Source organism: Hevea brasiliensis, chromosome 11, assembly GCF_030052815.1.
Source record: "Hevea brasiliensis isolate MT/VB/25A 57/8 chromosome 11, ASM3005281v1, whole genome shotgun sequence".
NCBI classification, from domain to species: Eukaryota; Viridiplantae; Streptophyta; class Magnoliopsida; order Malpighiales; family Euphorbiaceae; genus Hevea; species Hevea brasiliensis.
In genome coordinates, this window is record NC_079503.1 from 63,254,921 (window position 1) to 63,280,492 (window position 25,572).

A 25,572-nucleotide genomic window follows, 5' to 3' on the forward strand; every position below is an offset into this window, starting at 1 on the left:
CATAGTTTACTTACATATAATAAGCAAAATGCAAAAACCTAAATATAAATGAGCCCTACCAAAATGGTCTGCTGAGGTGACAATGATACTGTAGCATATCTGGTCAAGATCCTAGCTAGAGTCTACCGCTGCTGCTACTACTATTGGTGGTAATCTCTTGTACCTACGTGAGGAAACAATCCATCGCACTAAGCATTTCTGCTTAGTGGTTCAATAATTGAAATAAAAATAACTAATAATAAAAATAATTATTTCATATAAAATTTACTAAATTTTTGAATTAATTACATATTTATGAAACTTTGAGAACAAATAATTTATCGGGATCTTTTTATTCATATATTACATATTCAATCTTATTATACCCATATTAGTACTTTCTTCATATATTTATTTAAATTTAAAGTGTATTACACATATCTATGCCCAAGAAACCTATGATAGACTATAAAGACTCGATACACGGGAGTATACTAGTTAAACATCCGTATGTTTAACATGTATACATCTGTCATGTTAGGCACAAGGCCACCGGGCAGGCATAAAGCCAGAAATTAAATCAGGCACAATGGCCAACGGGCAAGCATAAAGCCAGTAGAACAACCATTTTAGATAAATATTGTCTATCAATGATTATTCCTGTGGGCAGTACTGCAATTTGTAGTTCCTAATTGGTATACCAATCGATCAATGCTATATAAATAAGTCTAGGTATACTTTGGGCAAATTAATGTTATTAAGTATTTATAGTTTCATATTATGTGCTAATTGTATTTAATAACATTTTCATATTACTTATGATGGGAAGCATAATTCCCACATGCATATTCATGTCACTTTTATGTTTAACAATTCATTTTGATTAACTTCATATCATATAATAAGTCATTTTGTGAACCTTTCTCAAGGTCCAGATCTAATGTCTTAAGTTCACCTAACAAATTGGTCAAGGTGTGGCCATTGTTTGGCCATACTTCCTTCATGGAAGTTGTTCCTCTATGTCTTGCCTTTGTTTTCCTTTTTGATTCATGTCATTGGAAGTTTTAGAACTAAAATATGGTCAAATAACCACAACTGGTTCATGTTCTCTTTCTGGGTCTAGATTCAGGCAGATTCTGGAGTCTATCTTTATCTAATTAATTAGACATGTTACAGCTACTTTTAGGCCTAATATTCTTCATAAGAGTTGTTACCCTAAGCCTTATGATCACTCAAAAGTTTGAATTATAATTTTTCAGGTCTTGTAGAATTAATTATAGTAAATTTACTGGCCTGAACTAAGGTACCTTGTGTCTACAAGATTCCAGGTTCGGGTCAGTGGGTTTAACTCCCATTTTAGGGTTCTTACACTCAAATTTTGAGAAAAGTTTCTAAATTAAAGTTGAAGTCCCATCTCTTAGGTTTCCATAACAGGCTCATCCTATTTGGGATTTCCTAGTGGGAGATATGCTATAAAAACTATTCTGGGGTCAAGTGGTGGTTTAGTCGAATTTCAGGTTTTGGTGTGCTGACTTTTTCTAGCAATTTAGCCTAGTTCCCTTAGGTTCTGGGTTCTGGGTTCTGGTCAAAACATCAATATTGTAGCTCTATGTCTTATATAACTTTTGCCACTGATTTCATTGCATTTGAATTTTTTAGCCCAAGTTATGGCTTTTTGCCAAAACTGGTCAGGTAAGCCTATGTCTAGTAATTTCTGTACAATATGGTTCTGGACAGTTTTGTGTCCCAAATTGGGCTAGCAATTTGGTTTGGTTAGAGGCACTTATGGGCTCTGTGTTCTTCATTAAAGTTGTAATCCTATGTCTAAGCTTTCCAATGGTATAAAATTCAGATCATTCTGACCTTTCTAGAGGGAGTTATGGCCAATTGAACAATTATTGTTCATATGGTCATTTTTCCAGGTCCAGATTTCGGTTACCCAGATTCAAGCCAATTTTAGGCTAGGTTAGGGAAAGAGTTTGGGCATGATTTCTCCATGAAAAATGTGGCAAATTGTCCTAGGTTTCATCTCTAATTGGCCTCACACTAATTGGAGCAACGCAATTTAACTTATGGCTGAGAAGCCACACTGGATTTAAGGTTCAATTTCCTGCACAGAAAAATCAGCACTCCCAATTTCAAATCCTTCCAACTCCCAAACTTCATTTCATATTCATGACACTTCTAAATGTCAATAATTCATCTCAACATCATCAATTTCAAGTTATATCCAAGATCCTCAAAATTGGGTCAAAAACCCTAACTCAAAATCACAATCTCATGCATTTTCCATACAATTTGATTTTTATCACATACAAACTCATCACATGTCCTCACTAACCATTTCAAAGCAATTAAAATCATCAGTTTCTCGCAATCCTCATGGCTTCCAAAAATTAGGGTTTCAAATTCTTTATCATTTTCTTTCAATTTCATGTCATACTCACTCCTTTTCACATGCTTACAACAAATAAAGAAGAAAGGCAGGGTGATTCTTGCACTAACCTTATGCTGACCCAAGTTGATCTTGAAAACTCTAAGAATTTCTTCAATTCTTTGCTGCCACTAGTTCCCTCAAAGTGTAAAAGCAAGTTTTAGTGAAGCCACTTAGGGGATTTAGGGGTGCAATAGCATGGGAATCAAGCTTGGAAGCTTGAAGAAACATGGAAGAAGGCTTCCATGGAGGTTCGGCCAAGGCTCCCAAAAAGAAGAAGATGAAGACCAAATGAGATAAGATGAATTTAAATAAAATTGTCTTATATGTATACATGTTTTAATTTAATTGGGCTTAAATTTTAATTATGTCATCCCGAGGTCATGCTTACCTCATAATTCAATTTAATTTTTATTTCTTTCTTTTCCTTATCTTTCTTTCTTTTCCTTTTCTTTTCCCTTTTTCCATTATATAAATTCATGTTTTAAATTAATTTTATGTATTTTAATCTCTCTCATTTTATTTGACATTTAAGTCAAAATTCAACTCTGGGGTTGAAATGACCAAAATGTCCTTCATTAGGCTCATGAGTTATATTTGGTCTGTACTGATTAACTAATTTTCCTAAATTTTTTTTAATATTTCTAATGTCATTTAATCTTCATAAATCCTCTAATTTAGTCCCGAAAATTATTTCCTACGGTTCCTCGTGGGTCTGGGGTCAGTAACTGTCTTCATCGTCGCTTCCCAGTACAGTCACCCATCGCTGTAACTCTAGCTCGTTTAACTCATTTGCAATTCATTTCTTTTATTTTTCCTTAATTTTTCTTAGTCTTCATTCAGTCAATTTATACCTCTTCACTTTAGTTTGAGTGTAGTTCTAGTCATCCTGACAGTCTGAATAGACATTAGTCATTGGAACAGTAGAATGTACGGACTACCTAAAGTGAAGGTGTTATACAAAGTGGCAAATGCAATACATCGGCGACAGTCAGTTGTTATGTAAGGAATGATCTTATACTTTCAGGAGGGACAGAAGGTTGCTACTATTAATGGTGACCTACATGAGACTGTAGAGTGTGGTAGAGAGTAGTTAGCTTGGGTATCCTAGAGAGGATACGAGTTCCATTATAGGAACCATAAATGATCATATCATGATAGATGTAAAGCCTTTGAATTGAATAACGGGTTTGGGTGCCCAGTATCTTAAGTTTTGGTTAATTGAGTAAACATGAAAAAAAAATAATAACAAAATAAAATAAAATGAAATAAAATTATTGCAGAATCAGTTCCCGAGGTAGTAAGGGTATTATGGAGGCTAAAGAATAAGAATAGAGATCACACAATAAATGTATGACTACAATTTCTTGAGTTCCTTTCTAACTTCATATTGTTCAAAACAATAGTGTAATCTAATTATAATAGTGTTAAGAGTAATAAATTAGCAAAGATAAATCACAAAAGGCCAGTGGATAGAGAAAGCACAGAATGAAAATTTTGACAATTGATTGCAGATGCAACATAATCTAAATGCTAGTGGCAGTAGTAGCTAGAGTAATCAAAGGACTAAATCTGAGTAACACAGATATGTAATAACCTGATAGAGACTCTAAAAGATATAGTTAGCAAGTACAACTATCATGTTAGGAAGAAGAGTAGAACCAGGGATAAAATAGTCAAGTTCTATTATGGGTAAGATAAAAGAAATAAATGAAAGGACAACCTAAAGGGTGCAGAATAAAAGGAACAAGGTTAAGATATAGGGTAGGTTAAGTGTTATTCTTGGCAAGGTGAATGACAAGGATGGAGAACCCAAAATGGGATCACATTTGTAACACCCCTATATTCGGTAGTGCGTTCTACTGTTCCAGTGACCAGTGTTGTCCGGACAGCTAGGATGCCTAGAACTACACTTTGATACGAATGAGGAGACATAGAATAATGAAATACAAGAAAAGAAAATACAAGAAAAGCAAAGAAAAAATAATAGCAATGAAATGTAACTAAGTTAAACGAGGAAGATGGGTGACCGCACCAGGAAGTCGCGGCGTGGACCGTTGACTAGTCCTGGACCGCGGGGAACCCTGAAAAGTATTTTTAGGACTTAAATAAATGTCTATTGAAGTATACATATCATTAGAAATATCAAAGAAAAATTAATTAATTAGTATAAAGAAAAGTGAGAAATCAAAAAACGGACAAAACTCGGTGTTACTGAAAAATTGGGGATGCAACCCGAACAGGGGCATTGTGGTCATTTGACACCCCGAGTTGTCTTTTGACCTAAATGTCCATTAAAAATAAATGATAAATGTCTTGGAAAATTTCATGAAAAATTAAATTGGTGGTACCTAATGTAAATAGCAAAAGTTAGGAGCTAAATGAAGAATATGAAAACTTTAGAATATAAAATACTTAATCTAAGTTAGTGGTCCACTAACTCCACTTAAGTGGACATGTGAGCAGCATATTTTGGACAGAATTCATCTTCTTCAACCTTCCCAAAGAGCCAGCCGAAAATGGAAGAAAGAACCTCCATGGACGCATTGTTTACAAGCTTCATGCAAGCATGATCCAACCATGGAAACCTCAAGCTCCCTTCACTAAAAGTTGTCCATACACCTTGGGCAGTAGATAGGCAGCAAGAATATCAAGTTTTGGTGAGGTCTGAAGAGTTTCCAAAGTGGTAAGTTGGTATTTTTGATGCTTGCTTCATTAAAGTTTGTGTGGATATTATGGGTAGCTGAATTGTGGAAAGATTTTTGGAGTTTGATATTTTAAGGGAGATGTATATTTTTGGCAGCCATGGAAACTCCATAAGAACAGTTTATCCTTGCATGTAAATGGTAGATTAAAGTGTTGATGAAGTGTTTATGTGTGTAGGAATAAATTGGGTGATGTATATTAGATGTATGTGAATGTACACTTGATTTTGGAAGCTTGGAAGTTAATTGAGAGAGATGTATGAATCGGCAACTTGAAGTGTGAACCAAAAAAATGTTATTTCATGGTTTGGCTTATGGAATTATGTGGTTGAATTATGGTGCTTATTATGGCAGCTTGTACATGTGTAGAAAGGTTTGAGTTGGACATGTAAATGAGCTAGGTTATGTGGTTAAATTGTTTGTAATTTGAACTTGGAAAATTCTAGACTATAATGTGCATATTAAGTTTGATTATAAGCTGCCAAAATGACCAAAAATGTGAAGAAAAATGTGTTTAGGTTATGGTACAAACCAGAATTAGCATGAATGTGTAACTTGGTAAGTGTTAAATGTGTCCTTTGATGAGTGATGAGCAATGTGCAATAGGGCAGTGTATATTTTGGCTTAGAACCTTAAGTGTGTGGCTCTAATTGGTATTAGACCAATTGGAGGTGAAACTAGGCACAAAAAGTGCCAACTTTCATGAAGGAAGCTTACCAAAATTCTGCTTGGAAGGTAACTTGAAAAATGACCAAATCCGGATTAGTGCATTTAAGGCCTGAAAATTGACCATTTGGGCAGCAGTTAGTGTTTTGGCCATAACTCACTCAAAACAAGTCCAATTGACCTGAAATTTTTACAATGAATAGTTGAGACATATATCTACAAGTCTTATGAAGACACTAAATCCCAGAAATGCAAGTCAAATAGCTTTCACAAGTTCGGGTCCAAAAACTGGCCGAACCTAAAATGACCTAAAATGACCATAACTTGGCCTAGTAAACTCAGAATGACCTGAAATTTTTCCCCGCGTGCAATAAGACATAGATCTACAAGTTTGTAGTTTTGACTGAAACCCGAAAACTAAGGGAACTAGGTTGTCCGGCTAGGTCAAATTAGTATACCGGAATCCGACAAATTGCAATAAAATGCACTATACATGGAAATGAATTGGGTAACATGTACCAACAATAAAAGGCTATAAAATGTGACATATTGGTAACATTAGAATTGACTCACTTAGAGTACATCAAGGGTCAATATTATAGGTTGACTAATGAAGTGAATTGAAGGGAATAGTACCAAGAAAATTTAATTATTGAACCTTATTGTTAGAGACAATTTAAATGAGTAAGGAAACGCTTCAAATTGTGTGTTTCAGTTAGCAAAGACTCAGGAAAAGGGAAGGAAACACTGAGTCAAAGCCAAGAGACAGTTATCAGAGGTTTGTGCACAATAGTTATTTCTTTTGAATTTTTCAATTGAAATAAATTATGATTATTTGTATGTTATTGTTTTAAATTATGTTTGTGCACAATAGTTATTTCTTTTGAATTTTTCAATTGAAATAAATTATGATTATTTATATATTATTGTTTTAAATTGTGTTTTTGCACAATAATTTGGATTTCTTATTTTCTACTTAAAAATTTAATTGAACATTATAGTTTTAAATTGTGTCCGTGCACAATACTTTTATATTCACTGCTTTTACTAGCAAATTTATTTGGAGAAATGAGTTATGAATAATTTTTTATTGTTTTGGTTTTGGGAATATTATTTGGAAATTATTGTGTTGCCAACTTTGCAAATAGAAATTTTGAGATAAAATGTGATTTGTTGTTTGTATGAAATATTGTGATTTGAAATTGTTTTGATTCACACTTGACCTGACACTGTTACTATGTTCCTCCTCCATTTATGGGGTGAGTGTGATCATATTCCTCCCTCTTTGACTTATCAGTCTGGGGTGAGTGTGATTATGTTCCTCCCTCTTTGACTTGCCAGTCTGAGGTGAGTGTGGATGAGTACTCATTATCTAGCTAGCTTCCTCCCTCATTGATTTTGATTATTGGGGTGAGTGTGTCTTGTCGTGGTGTACAACACGGCATGTGTGGAAAAATTGTGTTATCAATTGGCAACACTGTGTTATTCAGTTATTTGATCAAATTGTGTTATTGATTGGCAAAACTGTATTATTCAGTTATTTGATCAAATTGTGTTATTGATTGGCAAAACTGTATTATTCAGTTATTTGATCAAACTGTGTTATTGATTTGCAAAACTGTATTATTTAATTATTTGATCAAATGGTGTCATTGATTGGCAAAACTGTATTATTCAGTTATTTGATCAAATGGTGTTATATGAACTTGTAAGTTGTGAAATGGAATTGTGAATTATTTTATTTGTGAATTGTCAATAAAAGATTTATATATCGCATTTCAAATTGTTATTGTGCACCACTGAGTAAATTTTACTCAGCGATAGTTTTTCATTGCTATCGCAGGTAGACAGACTGACAGGGCAGCAAACTAGGCTACTAGTACTACACTGAGAGATCATCGGGTATATTGAGTATACCATATTCTGCATTTTGTATTGTAATGTATGTTCATTGTATGTATATAGTGTTCTTGGTTTTGAGCAGTTGTAAATTAAAATTGTACATTAAAGTTGTAAACTAAATTTGTAAATTATTTTAGTTTGTAAATATTGTGATATATTTTTTTTATCTCAGCCCTTGAAAATACTGAAAATTTTTTGTGGATTTGAGTTGAGAAACATATTGTGTTGATTAACTATTGGAGTTTGAGATTGAGAAATATATTTGAAGTGCTTTTTACAGGTTTTTGAAGAACTGTTTTATTCAAAATACAAATGGCACTCCGCCAAAATTTTTACAGAAATTCCTAATAATTCAAATGTGTTAGCTGTTTCCCTTCAGTTCAAAAAATTTTTTTTAACACCTATAAATAGTGCTCACCACTGTAAAAAGAAGTAAGAAAAGTTTTAAAATCCCTTGTAGTGTATTTAATGGGTTATCAGTAGACGAAGTTGGTAATTCATTAGGTATACTACGGGATCATGTTATGCTTTACAGAGGGGTAGGGTGTGACATGTTTTAGTGGTATCAGAGCAAGTTTTTAAATTCTGTTTTCACCTATAATTTGAATATTCTTTCTTCATAGTACAAATGCTCAATGTCATTGTTTGATACATACAGTACATTACATTATAAATATGCATTAACAGGAGGAAATCTCCTTGTGTTATTTGTTCAGGAGGTATAAGATCCTCGCATTGAATATGGAAAAGGGTGATCATTCAGTCAATCAATCTATAGAGGCTGAGGTGCAAGGGGATGCCCCAGCCCTACACAATGTCAGTGGATCAGCAGCACCAGTGTGACACCCCTTACCCGTGTACAGTATATCCGAGTAAGTAATGCCACACGGTGTACCGACACACTCTAATATTCCTTGATTAATTTATATCATGCTTTTGAATATAACTTGTAAAATATAACTTGTGATTTCTGCTGTGGAGCTGGTGGTGGTGGTGGTGATGCTAGCATTACCCCGGCCATTTGTCTGAAGAAGTCGGCCATTTGTTGGAACATCGCCTGTGGAGGCTGAGCAGGCTCTGCTTGAGCTGGCGGAGCAGATTCTCTCATGCCCCCAGTCTCAGCTGCTGCAGGTGGAGCATGACTCTCCACTTCCTCCTCAATGGCTCTCTGAGATGAAGGATCCATATCCTATTCAAAATAAGAAAGATAAACAGATCTGCGTTAGTGTCACCTCGACTCTTACAAATGCAATGCATGGTATGGACTCAATCTAGGCCCATAAACGCCTAAACCGTGCTCTGATACCACTAAATGTGACACCCCTTACCCGTGTACAGTATATCCGAGTAAGTAATGCCAAACGGTGTACCGGCACACTCTAATATTCCTTAATTAATTTATATCATGCTTTTGAATATAACTTGTAAAATATAACTCATTTAAGTCATTTATTAAAATCATAATTTATTTGAGGTTCCGTAAATTTTAAAGAAAATCCGACAGAGTACCGGCTAAAAATGGAGAAAACAGTTCTTCGGAACTTGTTAAAAACACTTCCAATGAACAAATTCATTCATTCTCAACTCCAATATCATCACAAAGCTCAATATCAAGATCTCAACATTTTTTTCAATTTCAGGTCTCAACAACCTTTTCATTTCTCAAACATCCATTCCTCAGGGTTCTTATATATATACAACAATTAAATACTCAAATTATTTCCATACATAACCATAAATCTTTATTATTTACATGAACCTCAAAATACATTACATAAATCCCAAATACATATGAGAAAACAAATAGTTAATTACAAAATGACAAAATGACATCTAATGTCCTACCAATGCACTGCAGGTGATGAGGTGACACGGACACTGTGCAGAACTGCAGGGTGGACTCACCCAGTCTGCGGTCTACTGGGCTCACGATCTGTATCTCCAGTACCTACGCGTGGCAAAAGCAACGCGCTAAGCAATAATGCTTAGTGGTGCAATAATATAATAAAAGAAAATAGCAAGAAATTAAATGTGTAGTGAATGTATATGTTTCATTTGCTTGGTATTTGTATATTATTTACTTTGTCCACTTTTATTCATTTGGTTGCCCCAAGTAACCTACACTAGATGACTGGACTGGATAAACGGGTAAACTGGCACTGGGTATCAAGCACCTTGGGCCGTCACACCATCGGTCACATATGCATCTCCCGATGTGCAACAGAACAGCTAACAAGCTGTAAACAATCTCAGGCACAAGGCCAAATCTCAATGCAAAGTCAGAATGGCTAAAAGCCATGAAATCACAGAATGGCATATTGCCATATGCAGTACTGCTAACTGAACCCTATTGGCATGCCAAACTATCCAAACCAATCATGTTAGGTATACTAGGGCATTTGAAACTTTTAAATTCTTCAATTTGTGCATTTCAAGTTTTGGTGTCACTATTCACCTCTTTGGTCAACAAAAATGTTGACTTTTGGATAGAAAATATGTACATTGACTTTGGCACTCCCAACATACCACATTTTACATTTAAAACTTGTTAGAATTGGTCACCATTACCATTTCTAACTTAAAACCAAGAGGGCAGAAAATTTCAGTTTTTGAGACCCAACTTCACTGTTCCATTGGACACTGTTGTAGTGAGAATTTGAAGAAATGGCAAACATGAAAGTTGTTCCTTATTTTGTCTAGTTGAATTTCCTTTTTTGAATCACTTCATTTGGAGTTTTTTAGCTCCAGATATGTCCCAAAAACCACAGCTGGCCGGATTTGCATTCTGCAGAAATTACCATATCTACAGTAACATGAACAGTGACTGCCACTGCCATTTTGGTTAGGTTCTGGCCATAATTTGGGGTAGGTTCCTTCATGAAAGTTGTTTGTCTATGTCTTAAATTGTTGCTGTAAAAATTTCAGGTCAATTGACCAAATCTACAGTGAGTTATGGCTAAATGAACAGTTACTGTTCATTTGGTCCATTCTGCAGGGGCTGTTGCAGAGTGTCCGGATTGGGGCCAAGTTTTGGTCCTCTTGCTTTGGTCTTTTGGGCATGGTTTCTTCAGCAAAAATGTGCCATTATAAGCCTAGTTTCATGTCCAATTGGCCAAACACCAATTGGACCAACACAGCCAAAGTTATGGCAGTGTAAGTGGACTGAATTTTCAGTCCTTCTGCTGCTGTCCTAGGGCAGCCTGCAACTTCACTTTGCAATCCTATTTTTCAGTCCATTTGATGGTCAACTTACCTAAAATGGTCACTAATTGACCATTAAAATGTGCTCTAACAATTTCCTAAGCCAAGTCAATTTTTCACCCTCAAAAACCCTAGTTTCCATTCCAATTTACCCATGCACCTTGGTTAAGCACACTAAATCATTATCTATGTAAATATATAGCTTAAACATAATCTCCAATTCATTCTAAGTCCATTAAAATCATCAAGACACTCCATTATTGTTCCCTCATTAGGGCTGCCGAAATTCAAGGCATGCATAAATATAAATTTCATTCATTTAAGTTACAAATTCTTGCTCACTTTAAGGCTTTAACATGGAATAAAGGAGATTTAAGTATATATATGCACTAACCTTGAATAGGGCAGATTTTTCCCCACTTAAAACTTCACTTTCCTTCACTTTCTAGGCTGCCAAACACTTCCCCAAGAGGTGTGATTAAGTTTTAATGAAGGGGTTTAGGGTTTAATGGTGGAAACAAAGGAGAAAGGGAGCTTGGGAAGTGAGGTTTAATGGAGGTTGAGAGAGAGAGAGATTTCGGCTGGAATTGGAGAGGAAGAAGGCAGCTGCAATTTAATTATTTTGGTCTTAATTTTGTCTCTTTTAAGTATTTAAGAAAGTTTATTAACTTGTGATTGGTTGGTGAGTTTTTAAATGACATCACAATGATGTCATAAATAAGCTTTTCTTTGATTTTTCTTTTCTTTTCATCACTACTCAATTTCAATTTAATTTCTAGTAATGTTTATTCATATTTTATGTCATATTAATTATTTACTCAACTGGACAAGTCGGCCAAAAATCACCTCTGAAGGCGAAATGACCAAAATGCCCTCCGTTTGGCTTAACGGGTCAAAATTGTCTGTACCGATAGAAAAAATTTTCTAGGTATTTTCTTGGCATTCTAATGCCATGGGAACCTCAATAACCCTTCTCTGGAGTCCCAAAAATTATTTTCTAATTTTTCCCCCGGGTCTAGGGCTCCTCGTTGCGAGAACCGCAACTTCCCTCCGGTTACCCATCGCTTGGGCACCGGCTCATTTGACTTGGTTGTATTTTATTTTTAAAATTTTTACTAAGTGTTTCTTATTAATATTTGAGTTAATTATGCTCCCTCACTTAAGTTTAATTATTTTTCCGGACGTTCTAGCTGTCCGGACCAACACCGGTCATCGGAACAGTAGAATGTACGGAGTTGTTATCGGGAGGGTGTTACAACCAGCCCCCTCAGTACCGCAGTTTCTTGCTCAGTTCGCTCAGCAGATGGCTACAATGTTCCAACAAATGGCTGGTAATTTGTCTACTCAAGTCCCAATATAGACACCAGTGATACAACCACAGTCTTCTGCTAGGCAGTATGACAAATTGATGAAATATGGGGCTATTGAGTTCAAGGGGATAGTAGAACCTCTAGAGGCAGAACAGTGGTTAGAGAGAATGGATAGGGTGTTTAAGAAGCTACATTGTACAGAGGAGCTCAAGTTTCAATATTCAGTATCTTTGCTACAGAGGGGGATGCATATGACTGGTGGAAAACCATTCCCCACAGTCTGGTAGAACCTTTAGTGCTAACATGGAATGATTTTCTATGAGAGTTCAGAGAAAAATATGTCCCTGATGCTTATGTGGACCAAAAGCTGCAAGAGTTCCTAAGTCTGAAACAGGGGAGTAGATTAGTGGCTGAATATGAAAGGGAATTTTCCCGCCTAAGCCATTATGCAGTAAGTCTACTTGCTTCCAGTAGGGAGAGATGTAAGAGGTTTGAAACCGGCTTGAAGCCCTGTATCAGATTACAAGTGGTCGGATTCAAACATAACAACTTCTCTGAGCTTATTTCTCTAGCACTAGAATTAGAAAGAATTGAATCTAAAGCGGTCCCTGAGAAAAAGAAATCCGAGAAGACAAAAAAAAAGAGGGAAAGTCAGTAGATCAGAGTTCCAGTAGTCCTACTAGAAAGAGGAAAAACTTTGGGGGACACAATAGAGGTGGTAAGAAGTTCGGTAAAGATAGCTCTTCTAGACAAAAACCACCCCGATCGGATCAGCAAACTCAGCAGAAACCCAGAAATGCGCTGTTAGATCGACTTTGTGAAACTTGTGGTAAACCACATAGTGGGGTATGTTATAGAGCCGTACGAGCATGTTTTAATTATGGAGAGACTGGTCATTTTGCTAGGGATTGTGTAAATCCATGTCATTTTGGATCATTTACTACACCAAAGGGATCAACCCAAGTGTCTACCCTAAAGAGTTCACCATCAGTTAGTAAAGGCAGAGGTAGAGGTAGGGGTAGTACACCTAGAAGTCAGAGTATTGTGAATCAGCCAGAACAGGGTGATGCTCTAGCTGGAGTATACGCTATACGGTAGAGAGAAGAGGCTTAGACTTTTGACATTGTTGCTGGTACTTTCTCAAATAGTAACTAAGATATATATATATATGTATTGTTTGACCTGGAGTCTGCATGCTTTTATGTTAGTGTTAGAACTATATGTTTTTTTGTTATTCCTTTACAGGGGAATAAATTTTGATGCATTAGTGATTAGTCCTTTAAGATAAGGATTGTGATATTAAGTTAAATTAGTTTTGAAAGAGTTTATCAATGAAAAGTATTCTCTAAAACACCATAAATTATAAAGCTAATTGGCAAGCCTACTTAATGTAAGGTAAGAGGACGTAAAAGTAAGTTAAGTAATAGAATTGCTCTAGATGAGGGCAAAGATGTTACAGTTATTAATTGTCAGTAGATATTGTAATCAGAATAAGATTCGAATATCAGTAAATTTGAAAAGGATAAAATATCGAAAAATTTGATCTATTGAAATGTATCGTAGGAACTATGCAATGTTCTTGATGTCTATACTGTAAGCTGTAGATTACAGTACTAACTTAAGATTATTGTGTAGAGCTACGAACTACTCGATAGTATACTAAGATGAGAGTAGTTACCAATGGCATCTATTTGGTATAGTTATGCTAGGACAGAATTTAATTGTTAGAAATAAGTTTGAAAATCCTACTTAGGGATTTAAAACTCAAAAGTTAGAAAATCGAAAGGTTATAGTTTAGTACAAAAGGAAGTAAGTTATAGAATATTAATAGATAAAAAGAGTTATGGAAGTAAAAATTTGAACAGTTGGTTCAGATATAACAAAGAAATGTTACGAATGTGAGGAAGACTATTGACTAGAATAGTCAGAGGACCAATGACTAGAATAGTCAGAGGACCAATGACTAGAATAGTCATTTATTGACTAGAATAGTCAGAGGACCAATGACTAGATAAATCATTCTAACATGACCTCAAGGGTCATTCAAGAAGGAACATGAACCAAAATATTAGACAGCACAATAGTAAGAGAAGATTGGTGTTATACAAACAAATTAAATGTTGTATTAGATTGTTAAAAGTCTTATACAAATTCGAAGGAAAGAAGATTATACGATCATATAGAAAGGAAAAAATAAACGTATGACAATTGTAAGATGGCTATTAGGTAAAATTTTGCGGACGAAATTTATTTTAAGGGGGGGAGAATTGTAACACCCCTATATTCGGTAGTGCGTTCTACTATTCCAGTGACCAGTGTTGTCCGGACAGCTAGGATGCCTAGAACTACACTTAGATATGGATGAGGAGACATAGAATAATGAAATAGAAGAAAAGAAAAGACAAGAAAAGCAAAGGAAAAATAATAGCAATGAAATATAACCAAGTTAAACGAGCCGAGAAACCTAGCGATGGGTGATCGCACTGGGAAGTCGCGGCGTGCACCGTTGACTAGCCCTAAACCGCGGGGAACCCTGGAAAGTATTTTTAGGACTTAAATAAATGTCTATTGAAGTATAAATATCATTAGAAATATCAAAGAAAAATTAATTAATTAGTACAAAGAAAAGTGAGAAATCGAAAAACGGATAAAACTCGGTGTTACCGAAAAATCGAAAATGCAACCCGAACAGGGGCATTGTGGTCATTTGACACTCCGAGTTGTCTTTCGACCTAAATTTCCATTAAAAATAAATGCTATTACACTTGGAAAATGTCATGAAAAATTAAATTGGTTGTACCTAATGTAAATAGCAAAAGTTAGGAGCTAAATGAAGAATATGAAAACTTTAGAATATTTAATACTTAATCTAAGTTAGTGGTCCACTAACTCCACTTAAGTGGACATGTGAGCAGCATATTTTGGACAGAATTCATCTTCTTCAACCTTCCCAAAGAGCCAGCCGAAAATGGAAGAAAGAACCTCCATGGATGCATTGTTTACAAGCTTCATGTGAGCATGATCCAACCATGGAAACCTCAAGCTCCCTTCACTAAAAGTTGTCCATACACCTTGGGCAGTAGATAGGCAGCAAGAAGATCAAGTTTTGGTGAGGTTTTGAAGAGTTTCCAAAGTGGTAAGTAGGTATTTTTGATGCTTGCTTCATTAAAGTTTGTGTAGATGTTATGGGTAGTTGAATTGTGGAAAGATTTTTGGAGTTTGATGTTTTAAGGGAGATGTATATTTTTGGCAGCCATAGAAACTCCATAAGAACAATTTATCCTTGCATGTAAATGGTAGATTAAAGTGTTGATGAAGTGTTTATGTGTGTAGGAATAAATTGGGTGATATATATTAGATGTAAGGTTGTCCGGCTAGGTCAAATTAGTACACCGGAATCCGACAAATTACAATAAAATGCACTATACATGGAAATGAATTGGGTAACATGTACCAACACTAAAAGGCTATAAAATGTGACATATTGATAACATTAGAATTGACTCACTTAGAGTGCATCAAGGGTCAATATTATAGGTTGACTAATAAAATGAATTGAAAGGAATAGTACCAAGAAAATTTAATTATTGAACCTTATTGTTAGAGACGATTTAAATGAGTACTAAAACACTTCAAATTGTGTGTTTCAGTTAGCAAAGACTCAGGGAAAGGGAAGGAAACACTGAGTCAAAGCCAAGAGACAGTTATCAGAGGTTTGTGCACAATAGTTATTTCTTTTGAAATTTTCAATTGAAATAAATTATGATTATTTGTATGTTATTGTTTTAAATTGTGTTTGTGCACAATAGTTATTTCTTTTGAATTTTTCAATTGAAATAATTATGATTATTTGTATATTATTATTTAAAATTGTGTTTGTGCACAATAATTTGGATTTCTTATTTTCTACTTAAAAATTCAATTGAGCATTATAGTTTTAAATTGTGTCCGTGCACAATACTTTTATATTCACTGCTTTTACTAGCAAATTTATTTGGAGAAATGAGTTATGAATAATTTTTTATTGTTTTGGTTTTGAGAATATTATTTGAAAATTATTGTGTTGCCAACTTTGCAAATGGAAATTTTGAGATAAAAGGTGATTTGTGGTTTGTATGAAATATTTGTGATTTGAAATTGTTTTGATTCACATTTGGCATGACACTTTTACTATGTTCCTCCTCCATTTATGGGGTGAGTGTGATTATATTCCTCCCTCTTGGACTTATCAGTCTGGGGTGTGATTATGTTTCTCCCTCTTTGACTTTCCAGTCCGAGGTGAGTGTGGATGAGTACTCATTATCTAGCTAGCTTCCTCCCTCATTGATTTTGATTATTGAGGTGAGTGTGTCTTGTCGTGGTGTACAACATGGCATGTGTGGAAAAATTATGTCATAGCCTAAATTGTGTTATCAATTGGCAACACTGTGTTATTCAGTTATTTGATCAAATTGTGTTATCGATTGGCAAAACAGTATTATTCAGTTATTTGATCAAATTATGTTATTGATTTGCAAAACTATATTATTCAGTTATTTGATCAAATAGTGTTATTGATTGGCAAAACTGTATTATTCAGTTATTTGATCAAATTGTATTATTGATTGGCAAAACTGTATTATTCAGTTATTTGATCAAATGGTGTTATATGAACTTGTAAATTGTGAAATGGAATTGTGAATTATTTGATTTGTGAATTGTCAATAAAAGATTTATATATTGCATTTCAAATTGTTATTGTGCACCACTGAGTAAATTTTACTCAGCGATAGCTTTTCATTGCTGTCGCAGGTAGATAGACCGACAGGGAAGCAGACTAGGCTGCTAGTACTACACTAAGAGATCATCAGGTATATTGAGTATACCATATTCTGCATTTTGTATTGTAATGTATGTTCACTGTATGTATATAGTGTTCTTTATTTTGAGCAGTTGTAAATTAAAATTGTACATTAAAGTTATAAACTAAATTTGTAAATTATTTTGGTTTGTAAATATTGTGATATATTTCTTTTATCTCAGCCTTTGAAAATACTGAAAATTTTTTGTAGATTTGAGTTAAGAAACATATTGTGTTGATTAATTGTTGGAGTTTGAGATTGAGAAATATATTTGAAGTGCTTTTTACAGGTTTTTGAAGAACTGTTTTATTCAAAATACAAATGGCACTCCGCCAAAATTTTTACAGAAATTCCTAATAATTCAAATGTGTTAGCTATTTCCCTTCAATTCAAAAAAATTTTTTTAACACCTGTAGATAGTGCTCACCACTATAAAAAGAAGTAAGAAAAGTTTTAAAATCCCTTGTAGTGTATTTAATGGGTTATCAGTAGACGAAGTAGGTAATTCATTAGGTATACTACATGATCATGTTATGCCTTACAGAGGGGTAGGGTGTGACAACATTAGTGAGAATAGTGATGGAGGTATGGAATCTAGTAATGTGATACTCATAGCATGATGTAGTTGAGGTAGCACCAGGGGCTAGAATATAGAACTTGGAGTTGCATGATTGGATCATACTCTATCTATTCCCTATTCCTAAAGTGAAGTGGATAGCAATGGGGCAAGATTCCTTTAACTTGTTAATAGTATCAAAAACATTAGGCGAGCAATATAATAATAATGAGCAAAAGCTAGAAGGTATGCAATGGTATTATGAACTATCTAATCAGGCAGAGAAAAGAAGTTAGTAAGTAGTAAGTTGAATAAAGGTCAATCTAATGGATCAAATAGGTATGATGAAAAAAAAAAATGATAGATAATGACATATAGACTTTAGGTTAGCCTTTTAAGGAACACGAGTGACAATTAGACAGTACATAGCAGAACAATAGTAGAGGGTGGGATATGATAGGTATAGATGTTACTTACAAGTTATTAAAAAGGTATAAGGATTAGAGGAGTGATTGTTGATGAGACTAGAGTTAGTTCTGGGAGAATCTATTATTGCTTTATCTTCCAAAATATTAGCAGAGTATAAAGGGGTATTAGATAAATGATTATAAGTATGGAAGACAAGCAGAGGATAAAAAGATACTATAAATTCTAAGATGATATGTTAGGTGGGACAATAGTATAACAGAAAGATTGTTGCAATTGATATTTTATAAAAAGTAATGATGAAATTTTAAGAAGAAGACCGAGAGACATGGGTTGAACATTAATCTACAGACAACAGTGTGCAATTGACTGTAGAAGGAGATTTCTCTTTCTCTTCAAATTTAGCTCATGCTTTTGGCCTTAGAAGACTACATAAGCAAGGAAAATTGTGTTGAGTTGACCCAGTATTTAAAAATTTATTAAGCTCCAGCTCGTATACATTCTCCTTAAAAAGGAAATGGCGACAAGTGTAACACCCCGAACCTCTGAGTTATGAATAGTATCATTTTTGGTCCGTGACTAGTAATATTTAAAGACACCTTGGAGATCAAAAATAAATAGAAAATTAATTGATATAGACACAATAAAAATTCAAGTGAGCAAAAAATATAAGGATTCACCGAGTAGATTGAAAAAGAGGGATTATGAACCTATGAGGGGCATTTTGGTCAATTCACCTCAAGAGTTGACTTTTGATCAAAATGTTAATTAATTTAAGTGAAATTAATAAACTGAATTATGGAATCAATTTTTTACGAAAAGAATTCAAGTATAAAGTGAAAGGAAAATAAAAGAAACAAAAATCTAGAATTTTAGGTCCATTTTGACCTAATTAAAATTTTAGGACCAATGGGCTTTGGACAACTCAATAAAAAAAAATAAATAAATAAATAATTGGGATAAGTATAAAAGGAAGCCATCTTCCTCCCTCCCTCATTTAGTTGCCCCCCCACACACCTCCTCTCCCTCTTTTTTCTTTCTTCTCTCTTCATTCCTCCACTTACAACCTCTCTCAACCCATGATTTTCTCCACTTTTTCTCCGTGGGTTTTCTATATAATTGGTAGAAAACATCAAATTTATCTTTCATTGAGAGATTAGAAGTTAAGAGAACAAAAGAGTTAGAAGCAATTGAAGATTAGAAGTGGTCACTTGAGATAAGTTTCTTTTCATGTTAGATTAGTTGTAAAAGCCTTGAATGAAGTTAACTTATAATGAAATTTCATGAGAAATTGAAAGGAAACATGCATGGAACCTAAACTAGGGTTTTGGCCAACTTAGGGAAAATTAGGGTTTTGATGTATTTTAGTTAAATTGATGATAAATCTAAGTTAAATTGAGGTAGTATGCATGATTGGGAGTAGTAAGATTTCATGGGATTGTATAAATTAAATTATGGAAGATTAGGGTTCATGGAAAAATTGTGTTTTGGTGCTAAAGAGTGAAATTGGTGTGTGTAGTGTTAAATTATGGTCATTTGAGGTTTATTTTGTTTGAATTGACATTGGGTTGATGAATGGAAGTAATTAAATGGGAGAATTAGGGAAAATTACAAACTTTGGTGTTTGAAAATTGTGGGGTTTGTGCTAAGAAGTTCCATTGATGTGTCAATGTTAAATTATAGTCATTTGGGTAAATTAAATGTGAATTGAGATTGGTTAGTGGAAGTAATTGAACAAATGAAAAATTGAACTTAGAGCAGAATTTTGCATACTTAATTCAGTGTGTTTGGAAGCCCATAACTTAAGCTACACAACTCCAATTAGTGTGAAATCAATTGGAAACAAAACTTAAGACATAGGGCTAGAATTTTCATGAAGATATCTTGCCCCAAAAATGTCCTTAAGCTATTTGAAATGAGCCTTGAACTTGGAGACAGAAATCTGGAACCTGCAGAATTTGACCATATGAACAGTAAATTTTGCATGGCCATAACTCTCTCTATAAAACTCCAATTTAGGCAATTCTTGAACCGATGGAAACTTAAGACATAGTAGAACATTTTGTATGAAGAACATTAGATCAAATTATGGACTTAACTTGACCAAATTGCTAAACGAAGTTGGATCGATGAATCTGCTAGATCTAAATCTGCAGCATGAATAGTGACGTGAATAGTAATTGTGTTTTGGGCATAACTTGAGCTACACAGCTCTGAATTAGGTGATTTAAAAAGGAAAATAAATTTAAGACCTAGATGAACAATTTTCATGGAGAACACCTCACCAAATTATGATCGGAACTAGGTAAAAATTAGATTCAAAAATTGGGGCACCAAGTTGTCCAAAACCAAAATTTTCAAAAAATTGCAAAGCTAATTTGGGATGCATTAGACATTCGTGTAATGAGTTCTTGGCAGCAATTGAGATGCATATTGAGACATTCTATTTGTATATTTTCAGTAGAGAAAGAGGTTAGGACGGACAAGGAATAGTGAGTAAAGAGAAAGGAGAGCATTGAAGGTTTGTGCACAACTAACATTTTCTTCGTTTTTAAACTTGTAAATTGTTTGGAATGTGTTTAGTTGAATGAGTTTGCTTTGAACAAGTTTACTTTGATTTAAATGTGGTTTTTCTCTTGCATTTGAGAAATTTGGATGTTGCCACCTTTATATGGATATTATGATAAATTTGAATGTGTTTATTGGTTTATAAACGTGATTGTTGAGTGAAAAATTTTTGGAAACTGTTTTGAAATCACAGTTAGCATGACAGCCCCTTTCAGAACTCCCTAGTAGTAACGGCTACTTGGGGTTGATAATTAATATTGATTATGTCTCCCATTAATAACGATTAGTGGGGTAAGACTACATGAGTACTTATTAGCTAGCTAGCACTTCCCTTATTAATAAAGGTTAGTGAGGTTGAGATTGCTTTGTCGTGGTGTACAACACGGCACTGATCGTGAAATTTTGTGTCATGGCCTAAACTGTGTGTTGATGTTAGCAATACTAATGCTTTGTGAATTGTGATTTATGAAGTGTGATTTCTTATTTGAAATGTTATTCCAATAAATGGCTTTTATGAACTATCGTGATGTTTTAAACGCTTAGAAAAGATGTGATTTATTATGCCTTCACAAGTTTTATTTTACTTTAAGTTTTAAAGTCATTAGTTGTGCACCACTGAGTGATATACTCAGCAATAGCTTATTTATGCTGTCGCAAGAACGAGAAAAGAGAAGGTTGCTGAGTGAGAGACTTGGAAGCAGCATTTTGGTTTTGATTGTGGGTATACATCGTAGGTATACCCCTGTAATTTCCTTTTGGATGTATTTTGTACCTATATGTATGGATGTATGGACATTGAGCAGTTTGTATTTAAAAGCATTGCATTGCTATCACATTTTGAGTTTGTAACTATTTTGTATTTTACTTTGAAACTTATGAAAATGTAACTTTTACTATATTTAGTCTATCATTATTTCCAATGAATGTTTACATGGAATGTTAACTATTTTCATGCAGTTTTCCATAAAAGAATTGATAAGATAAAAAGCTATGGTTTGTTTTAAAATCCTTTGTAGCATAACTAATGGGTTATCGATAGGTGGAGTTCAGTATTTCATTAGGTATGCTACGGGAATATGTCGTGCCTTACAAGGGATAATGTAACACCTTAGGAAAATCCCACATCGACAAAACACGGGAGAGATGCTGGGTTTATAAGTTGGTGGTTCATAACCCCTAGCGATGCGTTTTAAAACCGTGAGGGCTTGGGCCCAAAGCGGATAATATCACTAGTGGGTCGGGCCATTACATTTGTGGTATCAGAGCCGCTCCGCGTGCAACCTTGAGCGATGGTGGGGAAAACCTCAGTGAGGACGCTGAGTCCCATAAGGGGGCAAGATTGTAACACCCTAGGCAAATCCCACATCAGTAAAACACGGGAGAGTTGTTGGGTTTATAAGTTGGTGGTTCGTAACCCCTATCGACGCATTTTAAAATCGTGAGGGCTTCGGCCCAGAGCGGACAATATCACTAGTGGGTTGGGCCCTTACATTTGAAAAATTTGGACCATTTCTAGATTTGTGAGTGTCATCCTTGCGTAGGGGCCACGCTAATCTTCTCTGTATCATTCCAATTTTATCGGATGTCCCCAAGAAGAGAAATTGAAGTTTGCAAGTTGGGTCACAAGATAAGTGCAAAAATACCACTCCCTCTCTTCTTTAAATCTTGTACGAATGATGAGATGAGTGAGTATTCCATGAAAATGAAAATAAATAAAAAGAAATTGAAGAACCCTAATTTTGGCAGCCATGAACCTTGTGAGGATTGCTATTTTTAAATGATGAAAAATGGTTCCATAAGGATGTTTGAATAGATGATATGATAATAAGTGTAAAAGAGTTGAGTTTGTGTAAATTGGGTGATTGGAATTAGGGTTTATGTATATGATGTGGGGACTTTATGTAAATACTTGAAATTGACTTGGTTGAGTTGAGATTGATGCTTATAGAAGTGTCATATATGCTTATTTGGAGTTTGGAAGAAGGAGGAGATTGAACTTGGGAGTGTGAATTTTCTGCAGGTTGTGTTGTTATTGAATCTAGTAGATTTTTATTATCATATATCCCTTTGTGTTGCCCCAATTGGTATAAGGCTAATTGGAGGCGTTTTGGGACATCCAAACCTTCATTTTTCAAGAGGGAACCGTGCCCAAATTCTATCAAAATCATGACCAATTCTCTACCCAAACCCGGATGACCAAACACTGCCAACCCAGAAAATGACCAAATAAATAATACGTATTCATTTGGTCATAACTCTCTCTATACTAGTCCAAATGACCTAAAATTACATCAATGGAAAGCTTAGACATAGGGCTACACTTTTCATGAAGACCACTTGACCCAGTTTTGCTTTTAACCAAATCAAATTGTTAGCACAAGTTGAGTCACTAAAACTGCCAACCTAGAAATTGTCCAAAATACTGTTCCTTTGGTATGCTTGACCAGTTTTGTCAAAAATGCCATAACTTGGTCTCCAAAGCTGAAAATTGAGTGAAACTAGTGCTAAAAGTTTTATAAGACATAGCATAACAATTTTTATGTTTTGACCAAGCTCTAGAAACCATTGCATCCTTGGGAAAATATTAGCCAAATTTAGGAATTGAGATCTGGAAAATGTTAAGTTGAACCCAGAATGCCATTTGATACCTATGTGTTCATTTGGCCATAACTCCCACTAGGAAATTCCATTTGAGATGTGCCAATATGATATGGAAACATGATGCTTAGGGCTACAACATTGATTTAGACACCTTTGCCAAATTCTAAGTGTAAAGACCCTAAAAAGAGGGTCAAACATACTGCCCTGAAGTTGGTTATTGCTCTTATAGGACTGAGAGTCCAAGTTAATACATTGACCATAACTCACTACACCAAGCTTGAAAAATTATGAAAATGTACCTGGGAGTCCCTAAGACATAGAGGAACATATCTTGTGAAGGAACCTAAGTCTAAAAATGACAATAAAATGATCAAATGACTGGTCAAAGTTTATTGACCAGAAATTATAAATTCTGGATAGCTTAGAGGCAAAGGGACCAGTTATGGTATTTTGACCATAACTTGAGTTCTATAACCCCAAATTCAGTGATTCAAAAACTGAAATTCAAGTTTAAACATAGAGGAGCAATTGTTATGAAGAAAGTGTGACTAAATAGACATCCTAACCTAGTCGAATTTCTAGATAAAGATAACACATCAACATGAACCTAAAGAAAGGTTCATGGGAAAAAATGCTATATATGATAATTAAAATAGTCATAAGGATAATTAAATATTAAAAATGATATGAATATGTAAATTGGGACTAATGTCCTATTAATATGAAATTAATGGTACCAATGAACAGTACCAGAAAATAGTAACTGTGAATAGTGCTAAAATAGTTAAAAATATTTAATTGCCCATAGTATATCTAGATTTATTTATTTAGTTTGGATAAATTGGTATACCAACTAGGGACTACAGATAGCAGTACTGCCTATCGAGAAAATTATGAACTGACAATATATGTCTAGTATGATTGTTCCACAGGCTATATGCCTACTAACTGGCCATTGTGCCTACTTTATTTCTGGCTTCACAAGCCTGACAGTGGGCCTCGTGCCCGACAGCTGGCCTCGTGCCTGACAGACATATACTGGATAGACATATGGCTGTCTAACAAGTATACACCCGTGCATCTAGCTTTTATAATTTGTTATAGGTTTCTTGGGCACTGATAAAAAAATTAATTAAGACTTAAAATACAATAAGTAATCATAAAAGATCCCGATAATGTTAATTGTTTCCAAAGAGCAATAAAAATACAAAAGATCCAGAAATTATGAGTTGCAGATATTATTTTAATTGTTAAATTATTGTTATTAGAAATTATGCACCACTAAGCGTTATGCTTAGCGCATTGGTTTTCCATCACGTAGGTACTGAAGATCAGTCCCAGCAGTCGTAGCAGCATCACCAGCAGTGCACTGACAGAGCTCTAACCAGATCTGCCACTGTCCAGAGTCACCTCACCAGTCTTTTGTATTTTGGTAGGGCCCATGGATAGACTAGTATTTTGGTTCATTATGTCTAGTCATGATGTGTTTCATTTTGGACTTGTAATTAAACTTTGAGATTGAAATGAAAACTTATAATTTATTATCTATGAATTTCTATATGAATGCAATAGATGATAATTCATTTTTAGATCTCATAAATAATTGTAAATGATATGATACAAGAGAATATGATATGAAAATGTGTGAAATGAATATGGACATGTTAACAGGTGATTAGTGGAAACCTGCAAGATGCTAATAAAACAGGGGAGGCTCTGTCTGGGTCTCCACAGAAATAAGATATAAAAAAAAAAAAATTTTCTACACGTAGAATACATGTTTTAAATGACATCAAAAGTTTACAATAGAAAGGATAAAACAAGATAGGGTGCTCCGGCACCGAATGTGGCACTTCTTACTCGGCTATACAGTAGACAGGTAAGGGGCATCACAGATAAGGTGTGACATGTTTTAGTGGTATCAGAGCTTCAGTTTCTACACAAGTTTTGAAATTGCATGTTTCAAAAATTTTGATAAGTACAACTGCTCAACTGTCATTAATTGATACATATAGTGCATTACATCATAAATATGAACTAATGGAGGGAAATCTCCTTGTGTTGGTTGTCCAGAGAGTAGATGTAACACCCCCATTTGCATAGCCTGGTAGATTTTACTATTCCGGTGACCGATGTCGGTCCGGACAATTAAGGGGATTAGAACCATACTTAAGACAACTAAATAAGCCATAAACACAAATAATTAGTAATTGCCAATTAGTTATGTATAAATAAGAAAAACAGAATATAAGAAGTTAAACGAGCCGAGAGTCATAACGATGGGTGACCGTCTCGGGAATGACTGCGAAGTCATTTTAAACTCAAATTTCGAACCGTAAAATGTGACGCCGTGGTCCTTAGGACCCTTATGGACACAGTGGAA

General features: G+C 34.6%; 1 non-coding gene across 1 annotated transcript; it reads right to left on the minus strand.

Moving 5' to 3' along the window:
- Positions 1–22,083: 22,083 nt before the first annotated feature.
- On the minus strand, positions 22,084–22,188 carry LOC131170893 (U6 spliceosomal RNA). The gene has a single exon (XR_009141658.1). It is a non-coding gene; the product is annotated as a U6 spliceosomal RNA (small nuclear RNA).
- Positions 22,189–25,572: the final 3,384 nt, after the last annotated feature.